Genomic DNA, 17,599 nt, shown 5'->3' with positions numbered 1-17,599 from the left:
ATAACTTACATGAGTTCTTTCATACCACCAGTTCTCTAAAGTTGGATGTTAAATATTTATAGACTTACTTGTTCACAATGCTTGGGTAGTATAAAAGTGTTTCGAAGGTTGGTCCACTTTTTAGTTGAGTCCATCTCAAGGAAACCCAACTATCTTCTATGCACAATAGCATTGCGAACCTCCATGTTTATCTTGAACTATTGCATATCAAACAAATCCACAAAAAATCCTCTACAGTCTATCCTCAAGATTTCTTGTAACATGCCAAAGTAAGTGAGTTCTACAACCACAGGATCTGCATCAAAGGACCGTCATCGACTACATTGTTCGAGTTTTGCCATGATTCCACAATCTTGTGTAAAACGCTTTTTGTCGATCCGTTCAACCCTAAAATGTCTACCTTTACACCATGCTACTTTGTATGACTTGTACTACAACCAACAACGATTATGAGTGGCCATCCAAACATCTAGAAAGCCACGAGTCAAACATTGCAAACATACCTTGGGAGTGCAACCTCGTGAGTACTCCAACTCGTCCTCATTCACCTGCTCGTCGCACTGTTGTGTGCTTTTCAATTGGTTGTGCAACCATCTTAAGATCATGAATGTTTGTAGGCTCTCAAGACCCGTCAAATAATGCATCGATGGTCATCTTCCACGTCTCCACTCGATTCGTGCCCTTTGTCGCTCTTGATTTGCATCCTCATATTGTGAAATCCACTTTTGAATCTCTGGATTGTGAAGCATGCAAAATCAATTGATCTTAGCCTCTAGATCTTCCATCATTTTCTTTTCAACATTGGGATTGCACATCACAATCCCAGATATGCACTCATCATCTATGGTACACCAAAACGTATCGGTGCCATTTTCTACATAACATGTCCCTTAAAGTCTTCAACGATTCGTGCTATATAGCACGTGTTGTTTTTGCTTTGTTTATCCTCTTTCTGGAAAGTTTTTACATCAGGTACAACATTTTTCATGGCTGACAACAACACAGATGTGTTCAAGATGTTTGCTGTTGAGGATAGATTTGGATGGGGACAATTATCATATGTGGGCTTATATGATGCAACATATCCCTGTTTCAAAGGGTGTCTGAAATATTGTGTAGGGCATTGATGGACAACCTGGTTCTGAGGACGTAGGCAATGTTAAGGATGATGTAAGTTTTGGTGGCAAAATTGTTACTGCTAGAGCTGTTTTTCCTACTATATAGAAACCACTTGATAGTTGCAAGTGGTTTCTATTGGGCCTTTACAAATTTTCTTACCTTTTTAAGAAACATTAAGATATTATGTCAAGGACTTACTGGTCCTAATTGAGGAATTACTTCACTAAGTCCTTTACCATTTACTAGATGCCGAAGAGTTTTCTTCATGGACTTGTGATAGATTAGATTTGGGCATTGTTTACCTAAACTGATAATCACGATTAGTAGTGAAATCCATCAGCTTTTAGTAGGATGATCATGCTTTACAATGACTTTACCATTTTCACGTCGCAAAATGCAGCAATCTTTTTTCAAATGACCTTTCTTGTAGCAATGATAGAACTCTACATTTTGCGGGTCACATCCATGACTCTTGCTACGAGAATTCTTGAAATCTTGTGATCAACCACAACTACGACTGCGACCTCTTCAACTACAATGACCACTACTAGCTATATATGCATTGCCATGCCGACTAATGTCAAGAGCAGTGACATCTAATCTCTTTTCTGAGAAAAAAACTAGTAACATCACTAAAAGCAAGCTTATCACCAAGTGTGGAGTTATTAATGGTAGTGTTAAACATGTTCCATGACAAAGGCAAAGAACATAGCACCAAAATAGAATGAATTTCATCATCAAAATTGAGTCCATTAGATGTAACTTGTGTAATTAAGTTGTTAAACTCATATAACTATGGATTGACATTGTTGCCCTCTTTTATATCCAAATGTATGAGATTTTTCATAAGAAATACCTCATTCGAAGCACTCTTGCCATCCCAAGATCAATATAATGACACCCATAAATCGTTTGTAGTAGTATTGTCCATAATCTTGAAGAAAATGGACGCACCAAAGTGTAGGCAAATGATCACCATAGCACAAGCATCAAGCTCCTCCCACTAATCATCAATGTAAACACCCTCTCTATGCTCTTTCAATGGTGCTACAAGGCCCTTATTGACCAAGAAATCAAGCATACGTTGCTTCCATATTGTGAAGTTTGTGCCATCAAACCTCTTAAAATAAGACTTCTTTCTTAGAAGATCTAGCCATAACTAACAAGAGTAAATGCAAGAGAGTGAGACTAAGGATTTATGGAAAAATTTCCATGAAAGTATTGGCATAGTCTCTTTTGTACGGGGGGGAAGCAAAATATCAAACTCAAAAAAAGAAGATGAATGTATAAAACATAAAAGAGTACTAATAGGGTATAAAATCACATACATTGCTTAGAAAAAACTATCAACAGACTATGAGCTAGGCATCAGAATCATACACACCTCTATACATGTCCTATAGCGAGGCCACAAGTAGGGGGATCTCCAACAACCTATATCACCACTCAATAAAACCTCACGTAGTGCCCTCCAAAGGTCCAACAACTCAATGAATAGCCATAGTCTTAGAAAGGGCTCTTCTAGACAGAGTTTCTAAAATGGTTGGGTAACTCTAAATGAAAAATAAATTAGTAATGACTGGTTAGTAAGAAGTGTCCGGCCAATTGGCCTAAACCCCAACACTATTGAGCCATTACCCTTCTTTGGATGCTTAGGGATATTAGACTTAGATTCCTTTAGCATTTCCATTTGTGTGTTTTTTATTTCAATTTCCAACTCTTTGTATCAATAATTGTTCTCTCCTCTAGTACAATTGGATTGCATTGGTCTTACAGCCCAAAGTACTTTGCGTAAGCTTTTGAGAAAGCTCTTAAGCCCTTGATTTGGATCTCATTAATCCCTTTAATTAATCATGATTATGTTTTGTATTTATGGGTGTGTGCATCTCTATGAACAAAGAATAAAAGGCTTGTGTGAAGCCTAGCAACAACAAGCTAAGACATGCGGCCACTTGGTCGAGGGGATTCACTATGAGAGGAAGGATTTGGGTTTCAAAATCGTGGCTTCCCAAAAGAGTTTGCCCTCAAACTTGTGAGTCAATAACTACAAAGATACATGCAAGGACTAACACTCTTTTGTATCAATTGCTTCTTTTCTTATTATAATTCATTTGTTGAGGATGAAAGCTATGAAGAATTTGTATAGATGCAAATTTACACGGAGAAACTAGCACAACGTTATAACCATGTTTTTTGAGTAATTTAGATGGGTCAAAATTGGACAGGTAGCCAAAGTGCAAGCTCATTGGGCACATAGTTTGAAAGTCAAACTAAGACACGTTGAGGGTACATCTAATTATCAACAGAAGTGGTTCCTTAGTACATATTGCCAGTCACTATGCTACATACTCTTTGACTAGTTTTACTCAGTTAGATCATGTGAGACCTACATTTTATAGATAAGATAGGGGTATGATAGTTTTCTTTATTGATTGTCATATAAGCATAGAAAGGGGGATCAGTCGTATATAGGGGTTTTACCAATGTTGTCTGCTTGCAGGTGCTGTCTTGTTTTGTATAAAGAGTGAATCCTTTGGGCCACTTGGTAAACTCAAGGACTATATTTTGGTGTGTTTGGTAGTGGGATCAAAGCCACTCTCCAATTTTGAAGGAATGTGGGCAGATATCAAGGCCAACTCAAATTGAGAACACTTCTGGGTTCACTAGGGCTTGCTCTTGAGAGCCTCTTTTATTACAAGCCACACGTGAACTCTTATCCATTGTGCCTTGTTCTCCAAGTTGGGTCCATCATACCGCAATTCACTACTTGAGCCAAGAGCACTGAGTGCTACTCTAGTAAAGGGAAAGATTTTACCAAGCTTTCCTATTGCTATGATGTATTAAGAGGTGGTGCCCCCAAGCAATAAAGTAGAAAGAAAAGTTTCTTTTTCCCTCTGCTAAGAGGTGGTACCCATAGGTAGTCAACCAAAGACTTCAAAGGAAAATTTCATTAATCTCTCTCTCTCTCTCTCTCTCTCTCTCTCTCTCTCTCTCTACCTTTGAATTGGTAGTACTAGTTGTTACCATATACATGTGGTAGTGATGTGTGTGAACACGCTTAGGACCACCGGGGCATTTTTCCATCACTAGGAGGTTTTTTCCCCCGAGCATTGTATCTACATCCATCACTCTAGGGCTATCTTTATCTTTCCCTTGCACACTAAGTTATATGCTCTCTGTTGTGTGCCTTGAGCTTCCTTCATCTTCTCCAAGCTGTGTGTTTTCTTGCAACCCTAATTCCAAGTATCAAAGCAGGTTGCGTCCTTCCGGGCTTAGTCACCAGTAGCTCCAACACACGCTTGCTCACTTTCTCCAATTTCTGTGAGCTTTGGCAAGCGTTTGTAGGTCAACTAATACTCTAGGAAAGCTTAAGGAGCGTAGTCTGCTTAGATTTTTGATTTGGGCTCATTTTTGCCTCCATTTCCACTACAGGCAATATTGCACAGGCTATTTCTTTTGTGATTTTGTGCATAAATTTTTGTCAGTGTCATTTTTTGCATGATAGGTCCCTTACAGTCTTATATGGTTTGTGCTATACAGCACGTGTTGTTCCCAATTTATTTCTCCGCTTTTCAAGCAGTTTTCACATCAAGTGCAACATTTATCATGGCAGACAACAATACAGATGTATTCAAGATGTTTGCTACTGAGGACAGATTGGATGGGGACAATTACCATATATGGGCTTATACGATGCAACATGTTCTTGCATTGAAGAGCGTTTGGAACATCGTGCACGGCATTGATGTGCGTCCTGGTTCTGAGGATACAGGCGATGTTGAGGATGTAGCAAGTCTTGCTGCAATGATTGCTGTTGTTAGACCTGTTTTGTCTACGACTGAGTAAGCTCGTTGGGATGTAAAAGATGCCCAAGCTCATGCATTGATTGTGTTGTCTGTGAAGCACACTATTACTCCTCACATTTGTTCAATGAAATCTACAAAATAGGCTTGGGATATTTTGGCTGGTCTTTATGCAAGTCGCAATGAGGCAAAAATTGCATTGCTGCGTAAAGAGCTGACGTCGAAGATTATGCATGAGGAAGATGATATGGACAATTCCTTGGTGGTGTCAAGGATATCAATGAGTAACTTATTTCTGCAGCTAAAGTCATTTCAGACAGTTTCATTGTGCAGATAGTTATTGATGCCTTGCCAGATTCTTACCAGACTTTTGCTAGTACTTGGAGACTTATGACCCAAGGAAATCCTGAAGTTATCACATTGTGAACATTGTTGTTGCAAGAGTCACTTTTGAGAAAAAAAAAGGGCTAGATAGCGTGCAGATGAATAGGCTTTTATTGATGCTCAAAGAAAAGGTGGTAACAACAATGCAACCACTTCTCATGGTTCTTCTACAAGTAGTAAATCACCCATTCCCAATGTTTCTGCTGATAGCAATTCTTTTCGGAATTTTGGTGATAAGAGTAAAAAGAAGATGCGTTGCCATTATTGTAAAGCTAATGATCACTTGATCACGCAGTGTCCTAAGTTGAAGGCCAAAGAGGCTAAGAAGAAAGAGGGTGGTTCCACTGCAAATGCTGGTTCCACTATAAATGCAGCTATTGTTGAGTCTTTTGTGAAAGGAAACTGTGATGTTGATGTTAATAGTAGTTCTTTCACACTTGTTGATGCATTGTATGTACCTGGGATCAAGAAGAATCTTTTGTCTGTACTTGCTAAACTTGGTCTTGTAGTCAAATTTGTGGATGATAGACATACAATACATTATCTCAGTTTTGATGATGAAATTTTTGCATCGGGCATTTTATGTCATGGGTTGTATAAGCTCACTTTGTATAACAGGTGTGGGCAGAATTTTGCAAATGCAGTTGTCGATTCTAAGGCTATTTCAGATACAAAACTTTGCAGGCATGTTTTGGACATCTGAATTTGCCAGTTTGTTACATTTAAAAAAAATCTAATATGGTTGCTTCTTTGCCGCCTCTTGAAGCACCTATTAAACATTTTTGTGAAGGCTGTATTTTGGGTAAGATGCAACATTCAAAGTTTCCAAAGGATGGTTCAATTAGGGCCACATGCAGGTTGCAGTTTGTGGGCCCATGCAAACTCCGTCCTTGGGCATTTACCTTTACTTTGTGATTTTCATTGATGATTACTCCAGGAATTCATGGATATTTATGCTTAAAGCAAAGTCCAAAGTATTTATGTGCTTCAAACATTTTTTGGCCGTGGGGCTAAAAACGTCTCAAAATGTACTATGGGCACCCTCCATTCCGATTGAGGGGGGGGAGTATATGTGTCATGAATTTAATGTATTTTTGGCTAGTCATGGGCAAAACACCAATGTACAGTGCCTTATACGCCTCAACAAAATGGTGTTGCTGAGAGGAAAAATAGGTCACTCACGAAAATGGCACGATGTATGGTCAAAAGTCAAGCTTTGCCACATTTGTTTTGGCTTGAGGCCATCATGTGTGCCACTTATGTACTTAACAGGCATCCTATGAAAGCTTTGCATTCTATTACTCCATATGAAGCATGGCATGATAGAAAATCTTCAATTGAGCACATGCATGTTTTTGGTTGTTTGACATATGCTTTGGTGCCACAAACACAATGCAAAAAACTGGATGATAAGGCTGTTAAATGTATTTTTGTTGGTTATAGTGCTGAAAGCAAAGGTTATAGGTTGTATCATCCACAAACAAAGTGTATCTTGGTCTCACGAGATGTTGTGTTTGTGGAAGATTCTATTCAGCCCTGGCTGCCATGTACTAGAGACAATAATGTCAACTCACAAGACATTTATGACACTTTGTTGCCTCTTTTCAATGGTGGAAGTTCAAATGTAAATTCCAATGAGGCAAATCAGCATATTACCGATGCAGATGTACATGATGTACTCGATAAGGAAAGGGTTGAGAATGAGCAGGCTAGAGGTATGTCTAAATGGCTGGTGCATACTTTATGTGACAGTAAATTGGATGCACCTTTGTCTAGTCGTACTCGTTCAGGTTCTCGCCATGCATCAAATTGGTATGCTTTGGATGTATCTAGCTTACATGATGTTGAGGAACCTCTATCTTTTGATGAAGCATAGAATTCAAAAAATTAGATGGCTTCCATGCAATCATAATATGATGCACTTAAATAAAATGACACATGGACTTTATGTGATTTAGCTTCTGGTAAAAAGGCCATTGGTATGAAGTGGGTTTACAAGTTGAAACGCAAGCCGGATGGTGAGATTGATCGCTATAAGGCTCGACTTGTTGCAAAGGGTTATGCACAGCAAAAAGGCATAGATTATGAAGAGAGCTCCCACTTACCGTATGCCTACTGTACGTTTTCTATGTGCATTGGTAGCTCATTTTGATTGGGATGTACAACAATCTAGCATTGTTACTACTTTCTTGAATGGTGACATATTTGAGGAAGTTTATGTAATGCAGCCTCGTGGTTTTGTCAAGAAAGGACAAGAGGATAAAGTGTGTAGATGTAAGAAAGCTTTGTATGGGTTGAAGCAATCTCCTCGTGCTTGGTATGAGAAGACTAACACTCATTTGGTCAAATGAGGCTTTCATAACAGTCAAACAAATAGTACATTATTGTATGTAAAGTGTGAGGATAATGTACTTCTCATTGTGGTTCTTTATGTGAATGATTTGCTGATCACTAGACCCAATAAGAGACATATTTTTGAATTTAAGGCTGATTTGAATGCTACTTTCAAGATGAAAGATTTGCGGTTGTTGCATCAATACTTGGGTGTACAGTTTAAGCAGTGTGATGGTGGTATTTCCTTGTGTCAAAAAAGTTAGATACATTGCTATGTAAGTTTGCCCTTGAGGATTGCAAACCTATTGCCACTCCCATGGAAATAGGTTTGAAGTTGAGTCTTCATGATGTTAGTGATCTTGCAGATGTCACTCTTTACCGAATTGTTGTTGGCTACCTCATATATGTATGCAACACGAGGCTGGATATTTAGTTTGCAGTCTCATAGGTCAACAGATTTATGCATAGCCCAGGGTCTAAGCATTGGTAGGATGTCAAGAGGATTTTCCACTACTTGAGTAGGACTTTACATCTTGGCTTGTTTTATCCTAAGGGGGGATCATTGCCGCCAGATTTACATGCTTTTTCGGACTCAGATTCGGCTGGTTGTTTTGACACACGAGTGTCCACAAGTGGTTTTTATTTCATGCTTGATAGTGCATGTATATCATGGTTGAGCAAGAATCAACCTACTATGGCCACTTCTAGTTGTGAAGCTAAGTATAGTGCAGTCTTCACAGGTACGATTGAGTGAGTATGGCTCATACGCCTTATGGGTTGATTTGGCTGTTGGACAGGACACTACCAACACTATCTACAATGACAGTCAGAGCGCATTGGAAGTTGCAAGGAACCCAGTATTTCATTCTCTCACAAAGCACCTTGAGGTGCATTACCACTATGTCAGAGAGAGGCTCTCAACAGGAGAGATCAGCTTGGCTTATGTGCCAACGCACGACAATGTTGCAGATCTATTCACAAAGGCATTGTCTCATGAGAAGCTCGAAGCTTTTTGCAAAGCTTTGGGCTTATCCCCTTTGTGGTCTGATCATGTCCTCACAGGGCATGGCACTTCCCTTTACTCTATGTGCCAGATCTTGTTCATCGCATCACTCCCAAGGGGGATTTGTTACCATATACATGTCGTAGTTATGTGTGTGAACACACTTAGAAACATCGGGGCATTTTTCCCCTCACTAGGAGGTTTTACCCCACGTGCATTGTATATATGCCCATCACTCTAGGGCTATCTTTATCTTTCCATTGCACACTAAGTAATATACTCTCTGTTGTGTGCCTTGAGCTTCCTTCGTCTTCTCCAAGCTATGTGTGTTTTCTTGCAACCCTAATTCCAACACTAGTAGCAGTTCAAAGTCCAAAGCATCGGTTCATGTAGCAAAAGAAGACCAAGGAAAAGAAGATGTTAGCATTAACAATCATGTTTCTTGTGGGTATGAAGGTGATGACGTTCTTTATATTTCTTTTAACCTTTACCTCTTGCAATTGATTCTTGTTGGAGATTGCGAGAAGTAGCATGGTCTTGGTCTTGGATACATTTGTTTGAGGGGAGGTATCTTGCACGTTGTCTCTTGGATTAGAAATATTTCTTGATTCTTAGATTGGGGAACCTCTTTTCCTGTTGGATGGATTGTATTCTTTCATTATGTCACTTATCATAGCCCACATTATAAGGGAATGATTGTTAGATTATGTGGACTTTGGCTTATGTTGTATGATTCATGGTGTGTACAAGAGCTTGTCTACTTGGATCCCAATTGGCATAGAGTCATGTGCCTAGTACTACACATATGAAAGAATAGGTGGAGTATATTTAGAGCCTATTCTAGCTTCCACTCTTCTAGGGTCAACCCTACATTCTTGGGGCTGATTTGGCAGATTTCTTTAACTCATATAGATTTGTACTACAAATTTGTACTACCTTCTCTAACTCTACTTAAAGGTGCTATCAGGTAGAGTTCCATTTAGTTCAATAATCAAGCCTCATGTTCTATTTACTGTGTGTGTGTGTTGCTCTCTAGGAGAAAAATAAATTTCAATGATTAAAATTTTATGGATCTCTTACCAAAATCCGCTTCTAGTGACAAAATCCTTCGCTGATATCTTTGAAATTGTTAATGTAGATCTTGACAAAGCTATTCTATGCTCATTGTTTATCCTTAGAACTTGTCAATAAAAAACATTCTTGTTTGGCAATACTTATGTAGCATCAAGGCATGATGGATGGCAAGTTGTGACTCCCATTCATACACCAGCCTTGGCAAGTGTGGAATGGCCTAGATCAAACTATTCCATGACTCTGGATGTGAAATGTCAAATTGAGGGGAAGGAGGTGAAGGGTGCATGGTGAAACGAGGGACATATGGCTCACACAATGCAACCATACTATTATTTTCTTCATTTCTTTTCCTTTTGCTCATTTTTCAACCAAGGTTGTGGATTTGCTCTCATGATGGTGCAATTAATGAATTTCTTTCAAGTGGATGGGCTACTAAAAATGGTAAGCTTCAAGGCCACCCTAACCTTGCTTGCAAGATATTTTCATACTAATATGAGGGGAAAAGTGTCTCCCTGAGCTACCACCATGAGCGTCATTGATCACTTGCATTCTTATTTGCATTGGTGCACACCTTCTCATGATTGCATTAATTCCCAATCTATACAAAGCTCCAACTATAATAGTGAGTTTGAAACTTCTGAATATAAGGTCATGTTTATTGCACTAGGACCAGTCTTTTGGACAACCTCCATATTGCAAAAAAGCATATACATCTTGCCATTATGGATCTGACCCATCCATTTCCATTATCTAAAATAGTTCAACATCCACTAGGTCATCCCTTGATGATGTACATGAAATACTCTCAATGCTTTTGGTTAGGAGATTTGCACCTCAATGAGTCTTGCCCGGTTTTTGGAAAATAATGAATTTAAACTCTAGTAGAATATCATCCATTTAACTAACCATCCTTGAATCACCACTTTGTTAATAAAAAAGAGTAACACTTGATGGTCTACATAAAAGTGAAACAACTTTCCCAACAGATAATGCCTAATTTTTTTGTTGTACTAATAACCATACACTGTATCTCTCTCTATGTTGTGGAATACCCTTGCTCTATTGTTTTTTGGCCTATAAAACTTATGAGCATCCTCTGGCCAAAGAACAATAGAGAATCCTCTTAGTCGAACACATATTGTAAAGCCAAAATTTTGATATATTGTACCTTATTTTTTTAGAACCATGTACATGACCTATGTAGATTTTGATCCTAGAGCTACATATTTATGAGTTGTAATGTTTATTTATGCATTCAAGCCCCCAAGTAGCCAGCCAATGGCCATTTTTGAAAGAGCTAGGTATAAAAGCCAATAACTCTAGTTTGAAAGGAGAATTCTTCTGGATAAAGAAAGGATCTATGTTATTGTACGGATTGTCAAGCGGCTCATTTCTCGTGATTGGGTAATCTAATTCAAATTTCAAAACTTGCATTGTATTCAACTCCTCTTGCTCTTTCATTCAAGTGTAGCCATTTTAAGTTCTATCGTGGTTTGTGACCTTGCATTTGCAAGCCGTATCTTCAATTTTGGGTGCTTAAATCATTGTTTGATGACATTTTGACTATAGCAGAGTGTTATTAGACATAAGGGCAACATGCTTGAATAGTACTATTGTAAATTATATGACTTGGAAAATGATGGATCATTAAATTTTTACCTTGTTGGAATGTTGCCAAACTTTGAAGACTTAACCCCTTAGGCCTAGTATAGCTTCCCTTAAAGTTTTGTGGCTATCCAAATTTTGAGAATAGGCTCCAAATAGCAAAATCTACCAACGGACCAAATTTCATCCCCAGAAGAGATGAAACACAAATTGCAATCCATGTCCCTTATCTGAGATTATGGGCAGAGCCCTATACAGTCTATAGTAGAGATCTGTAGAAACATACTCCCAAAAATGACATTGCAAAAAGAGTTCAAAAAGTAGACCAAAAAGAACAAAAACAGTTCATGGTGAAAACCCACAAAGTCAAACCTAGGGTTTGAATTTCAGCTGGTCTAAACCAATCCAAATCATATAAAAATCATATATCCTGTATCAAGGTACCCAGTGCAAGTTGTGTGCAAGGTTTCATCACATTTTTCCACTGAGGTACATGGATCGCAATCCATGTTCCACTGCACAACATATTGAAACTAGAGTGAAACTATAGCTAGATATAGTCATAAGGAGTACATAGATCTTTTCAAAACTGCATTTGGATATCATTAGAGGATTTTGTAAAAACCCACAAAGTCAAACCTAGAGTTTGATTTTGAGGTGGTCTACCAATCCAAATCATATATCTAAGGTACCCAGTGCAAGCTATGTGCAAGGTTTCATCACATCTTTCCATCTCACAATTTTTGTGGAGACGAGGTAGATCTCCACACGATATATGTTGAATCAAGTAAAGTACTCAAAAAGAACTTCCTACAGCTCATCATAATATCCTAAAAGAAGAAACCAAAAACTTAAGTGCAATCCACAAATTTAAATATCCATGAAACTGAAAGAGATCTTTGTTAGCAATCCCTCTAAGAACGACAAGATGAGGATGAAAATAGTGAAAAGAAATCACTTTTTACATTGTTCAAAGGGAAAAACTTGTTGGGAATTGGGAGTGTGTGCAAAATCATGGTGGCTCAAAGAGCATAGTAGTCATAGCCTTCACTTAGAGAGAGAGAGAGAGAGAGAGAGAGAGAGAGAGAGAGAGAGAGAGAGAGAAATCGACTTGCAAAAGAGGATACAGTAACAAAGCTTTTTCATATCTTACATAGCATATGTACAGAAGAGGGGTATATATACAAAATATTTGACAACAATATCTGGCTAGCTCTCATCTCTAGGTGGCCTTCAAAATAGCTAAACACATATATATATTATGTGTCACATCAAAATTGCACTAGGTGTAGAAGGAGCTCCCATGCCCACCTTTCAATCCTCCCCTTGGGCATGTAATACATAATGAAGACTCAATTATCCACACAGGATGACACTATCACTAAGGATGAGAAGAACTATCCACACAACATGACAATAATACAACCCCTTGAACTAGAGAAACTAGAAACGGATCTTCAAAGTATACCTATAATGAAGCAAACTTTCCCTTCTTCCCCTGCTTCTTCTTCTTCGACTACATGAGAACTGACCTACATCTAGTGCGAAGGCAATAGTTTTTTTGAATAGCACCTAGAAGAAGGATGCCCCTTCTTGCCACAATTGCTACAAAATTTATTGATATAGCAATCCTTATACATGTCCCATTTTACCACACTCATAGCACTTTTGGATGTTGGAAGATGATGTAAAATCTATGGATGACTCACCTTCCCTTGCTGTAAAAGCCCCGTTTGTTGGTGTAGATGAACCCTTTTGCTTCTTTTCATTTGCCTAAAGGGAGTTAACCACATCTTGAAGTGGTGGAGTTGGCTCCTTTTCTTCAAGAATAGTGACTAGATTATCATAGTTGGAAGGAAGTGCACTTAGAAGGACTTTGTCATCTTCTTCTACTTTGCACTGGATGTAGGTCAATTGTGTGACCATGCTTTTAAGCCTATTGACCAAATTGGCTATGTCCTCCCCCTCAAGTATAATGAGTTTGTAAAGTTGCCTTTTCAAGCTAACCTTATTGCGTTTGGCTCTAACTCCAAATTTTTTCTCTAGAACTTGCAAGGCCTCGTATGCATGTGTGCACTCATCTAGAAAGTGTACATAATTATCATGGAGTGCGGTAATTATGATTACAAGTGCCTGTTCATCTTTTTCTCAATTAATGACTAGATGCCCTTCTTTCTGTGCCTTCTTGATCATTGAGAGGTATTTTTATTATGTTCCATAATGTTTTCTTCATTAAATAACCCCTTAGCTTAGTTTGCTAGGTATGGAAACCCTCCTCGTTAAACTTTATGATTCCTTTTTCTTCCAAGATGTAAGTGCTCGTTAAAAAAAAAAGTTGGGACTTGATCTTACCGATAAAGAGACTTTCTCTACGGCAGTGTCTTGCCCAATTTTCCAAAAAATAGTGCAAGTGCGATCTTGATAAGATCCAATTGTGTAGTCACTCTTCACAAACTGTGCTTTGTGAAGCAACTCTTCACAAGAGGCTAAGGAACATTTTACCCGTTTAAAGCTCAAAATTTTGGTCGAAAAATCACTTAGGCAAACCCTTGCCGAAAGGGTCTCTCCTTTGCCAAAAGCCTTTGCCGAGACTCAAAGGAGAACTAAAGGTTTTGTCTTTGAGAAGTTTGCCCTTTTGGAAGTCGAAAAAGGAGGTTGCCTTAGCGTCGTTCGAAAGGAAGAAACCCAAAGCAAGTGGGAGCTTTGCTTTCTTTTGAAAAATTTGGCCGCCTGTTTTTGGCAAGGGCCCAAAGTCTCAATAACTTAAACAATTGGTGTGGAACCAAGGAGAAAAAAAAAACCCAAAGCAAGTGGGAGCTTTGCTTTCTTTGGGCTCAATAACCCAAAGTAAGTGGGAGCTTTGCTTTCTTTTGAAAAATTTGGCCGCCTGTTTTGGCAAGGGCCCAAAGGCTCAATAACTTAAACAATTGGTGTGGAACCAAGGAGAAAAAAAAAACAAAAATGAAAACCTGGCTGGAATGGCGAATGGCATTGAGAGAGCATCTATCGTAGGTTGAAGGCTCATGTGTGTATCATAGCTTTTGGGCAAATTGAGAGCACAATACTAGACGCATTGGGCTTGCAAGTGCATCCGCAAGCTCTATTCAATGTGTTTTGGCGCAAGCTGGAAGAATTAGCCCGATTAAGATGGCAAAATTGGACTCTCAATTGACTTTTAATGAGCAATTAGGCACTCGATTGATGGAGAATTTGGGGTTTTGGTACTCTGCATGGGGTTGCTAAGCTAATGGCAATGATGATCAAGCTCTAATACCAGATGTTGGGAATTGGGAGTGTGTGCAAGATCATGGCAGCTCAAAGAGCATAGTAGCCATAGTCTTTACTCAGAGAGAGAGAGAGAGAGAGAGAGAGAGAGAGAGAGAGAGAGAGAGAGAGAGAGAGAGAGGGAAATCGACTTGCAAAAAAGGATACACTAACAAAGCCTTTTCATAAATTACATAGCATATGTCCAAAAGAGGGGTATAGATACAAAATATTTGACAACAATATCCGGCCAACTCTCATCTCTAGGTGGCCTTCAAAATAGGTAAACACACATATATATTATGTGTCACATCAAAAATTGCACTAGGTGTAGAAGTAATTCACATGCCCACCTTTCAAAACCTTAGTCAAGTATTGCTCTAAATGATGCATTGAACAAAGAGCGAACCTCAAGTATGAAATACCACATACTAGCAAGGCAAACCTCAGGTATGAAATACCATAGTCATCAGCCAAAGGAAAAACCCTAGGTAAAAAATAAAAACTTTTAGCTTCTAGAAGTTTGATAAGCTTCTAAGATACTAGGATGAGAGTGGGAAAACCTCTCTAGCATCCATTTGGCACTTTCAAAGCCATGATTCTTATACTTAAGCAAATACTTATGATGCAACATACCACTACTTGTCAAAGTGTCTTGGTGGTCTACGATGGTCCTAGGATCAATAATTTCATAATCTTTTTTTGAAAAAGGTGGATCATCAATGATCGGAAGTGATGTAGAGAACCTTTGAGAGGACAAAGAAGACTGATGTGAAATATATTGTGAATTTTTCAAGAGTCAGGGAGAGCTAATTGAAAGAAATTAGCATTAATTCGATTAATGATTTAAAGAGACCATAATACCGTGGTGCAATCTTGATAACAGGAACGGTCTCTATGATCTTAAGATGTTTCTTTTCAATGCAAAGAAGCGCAAAATCTCCCTCTTTGAATTCCATGGGTTGTCTCTTTTTTTTTGCTTGTTTCATGTATGCATGTTGTGCTTTGTGAATTCCTTATTTTGCTTGCTTCAAAGTGGGTGTGTTATCGAGCAATTTCATTAGCACGTGGTACTTCATAGAAACGTGAGACAAAGGATTAGGCAATGAGTATCCATATATAATTCAAATAGGTGATTTTCCCATGGATAAATGAGTAGTGTTGTTGTATTCAAATTAAAGCAAGTAAATGTATGTGTCCCAAGTTCATGGCCTCTCATGACTGCATGTTCGTAAAAGGCCTAGAATGACGCTATTGGTCACTTTGGTTCCTAATGAAGTCTATTTCAGTGCATAAATCTATGAAAAAGTCACCCAAAAATCATTGCAAAAATATCTATCTTGATCAGATATGATAGATTTAAGAATTCCATGCAAAAAAAAATGCTTAAGAAACAATTGAGCCGCTTGCTTACTTGAGAGGGTCTTCTTATAAGATAGGAAGTAAGATTGCTTGCTAAGTCTATCTATGATGGTCCAAATCATATCATTTTGTGCACAAGTGAGTGTAACTTCAGTAGTAAAATCCCTAAAAATGTGTTACCAAGGAGAGGCAAGAATAAATAAAGGCATCAACAAACCATATTCCTTATCATGATGATGCTTGATTTTTTTACAAACAAAACATTGTGCAACATATGTACAACATCTTTTCAAAGGGAGGTTGATTAAAATTGAGATTCTACTATATGAAGAGTTGTGCCAATCGCATGGTGGTCTATATAAGGTGGTTCATGGTACTCTTTAGGGACAAGTTGACAAAATGCAATGGTTACACACAAACACTTTTCAAAGAACAAATACCCATCATGAAAAGAGCATGGTGCATGAACAAAAGATGTATGGTGACAAAAGTTGTAATGGATATTGCCTATGAACTTTGAGAGTAGTGGAATTAGGAAATTAGGTGAAGCACTTTTGAGGGATTCTTTGTGAGCATAGCGGGAGAACATATTTAATGGTAGCAACATAAACATGGTACTTAGTTAACTTGGCATGAACAATACTTTTGCAAGAGAGAGAGAGTTTAGAGAACATGATAATAGTTGAGGACCGGATTCATATGGAGCCGGTCCCCCCTCCAATAGGCATTTGTATTATAGTTTCTCCCATCAAGAGAGACTTGGTACAATACAATCTTTGTGTTCCTTGTGACCTACGTGATGCAATGAAGATGGAAAGCTTCATGCATCACAAGCATAACATAAACTTAAAGAAAGCATTAACTATCCCAAGCCTCGATCCCAAGGCCTCAAACACCTTCCAAGGTGGAGAGAGCTAGCGGGAAATGAGGATAGGGAAGAGGAGGAAGAAACATTCCATAGGAGAAAGAAATAGTTCCTCACTTATCATTACTCTTCTTGCTAGCATACATAATAGCTTATTAATGAAGATGGAGAAGATGTCAAGCTTAAGCATTGAAGCATGAATCTTGGTTGGATTTGCATTTCATAGCCAAGAGTGTTGGTGTAGGCTTTCACTCTCACAAGCTTGGAGAAAGAGGTGGTGTTCCTCAACTTTCACCAAGTGAGAATGGTCCCCCAATTGAGTGTGTGTGATGGTGTATACCCCCTAGCACCCCCCCTCCTTGGTTTGGGCGAGTTGTGACCCTGCTGCATGTTGCAAGCTCATTGGACCCCTCTCCCCCTAGCCAATCACATGCAACATGTAGTCAAGTACATGGGTACTCTTTTGACAAGTGTCCTCCTTACCCCTTAGAGAGAGAGAGCTTGAAAATATCTAGATATTTGTTAGATGGAAGTTGAAGCTCATTGGACCCCTCTTTATCCCAACCAACAACATTCAAGCACCTGTGTGATTAAGCTTAGTGAGAGTCTAACATGTGTTCCATGTGCTCTTTTAGAATTCCCCTAACTTTGAGATTTTTATGCATAGGAAGTTTCTCAAGCAAATTCCTCATTAAGTGAGTAGGTTCTCTTTTTGACTCAAGCATCTTACCCCCCATGCATAGAAAGCTTCTCAAGCAACTTCCTCATTAAATGTGACAAGTACCT

Source organism: Adiantum capillus-veneris, chromosome 6 (assembly GCF_014529385.1).
Source record: "Adiantum capillus-veneris isolate H3 chromosome 6, ASM1452938v2, whole genome shotgun sequence".
Lineage (NCBI taxonomy): Eukaryota > Viridiplantae > Streptophyta > Polypodiopsida > Polypodiales > Pteridaceae > Adiantum > Adiantum capillus-veneris.
The sequence above is the reverse complement of the archived record's forward strand: the minus strand, read 5'-3'. Positions refer to the sequence as shown.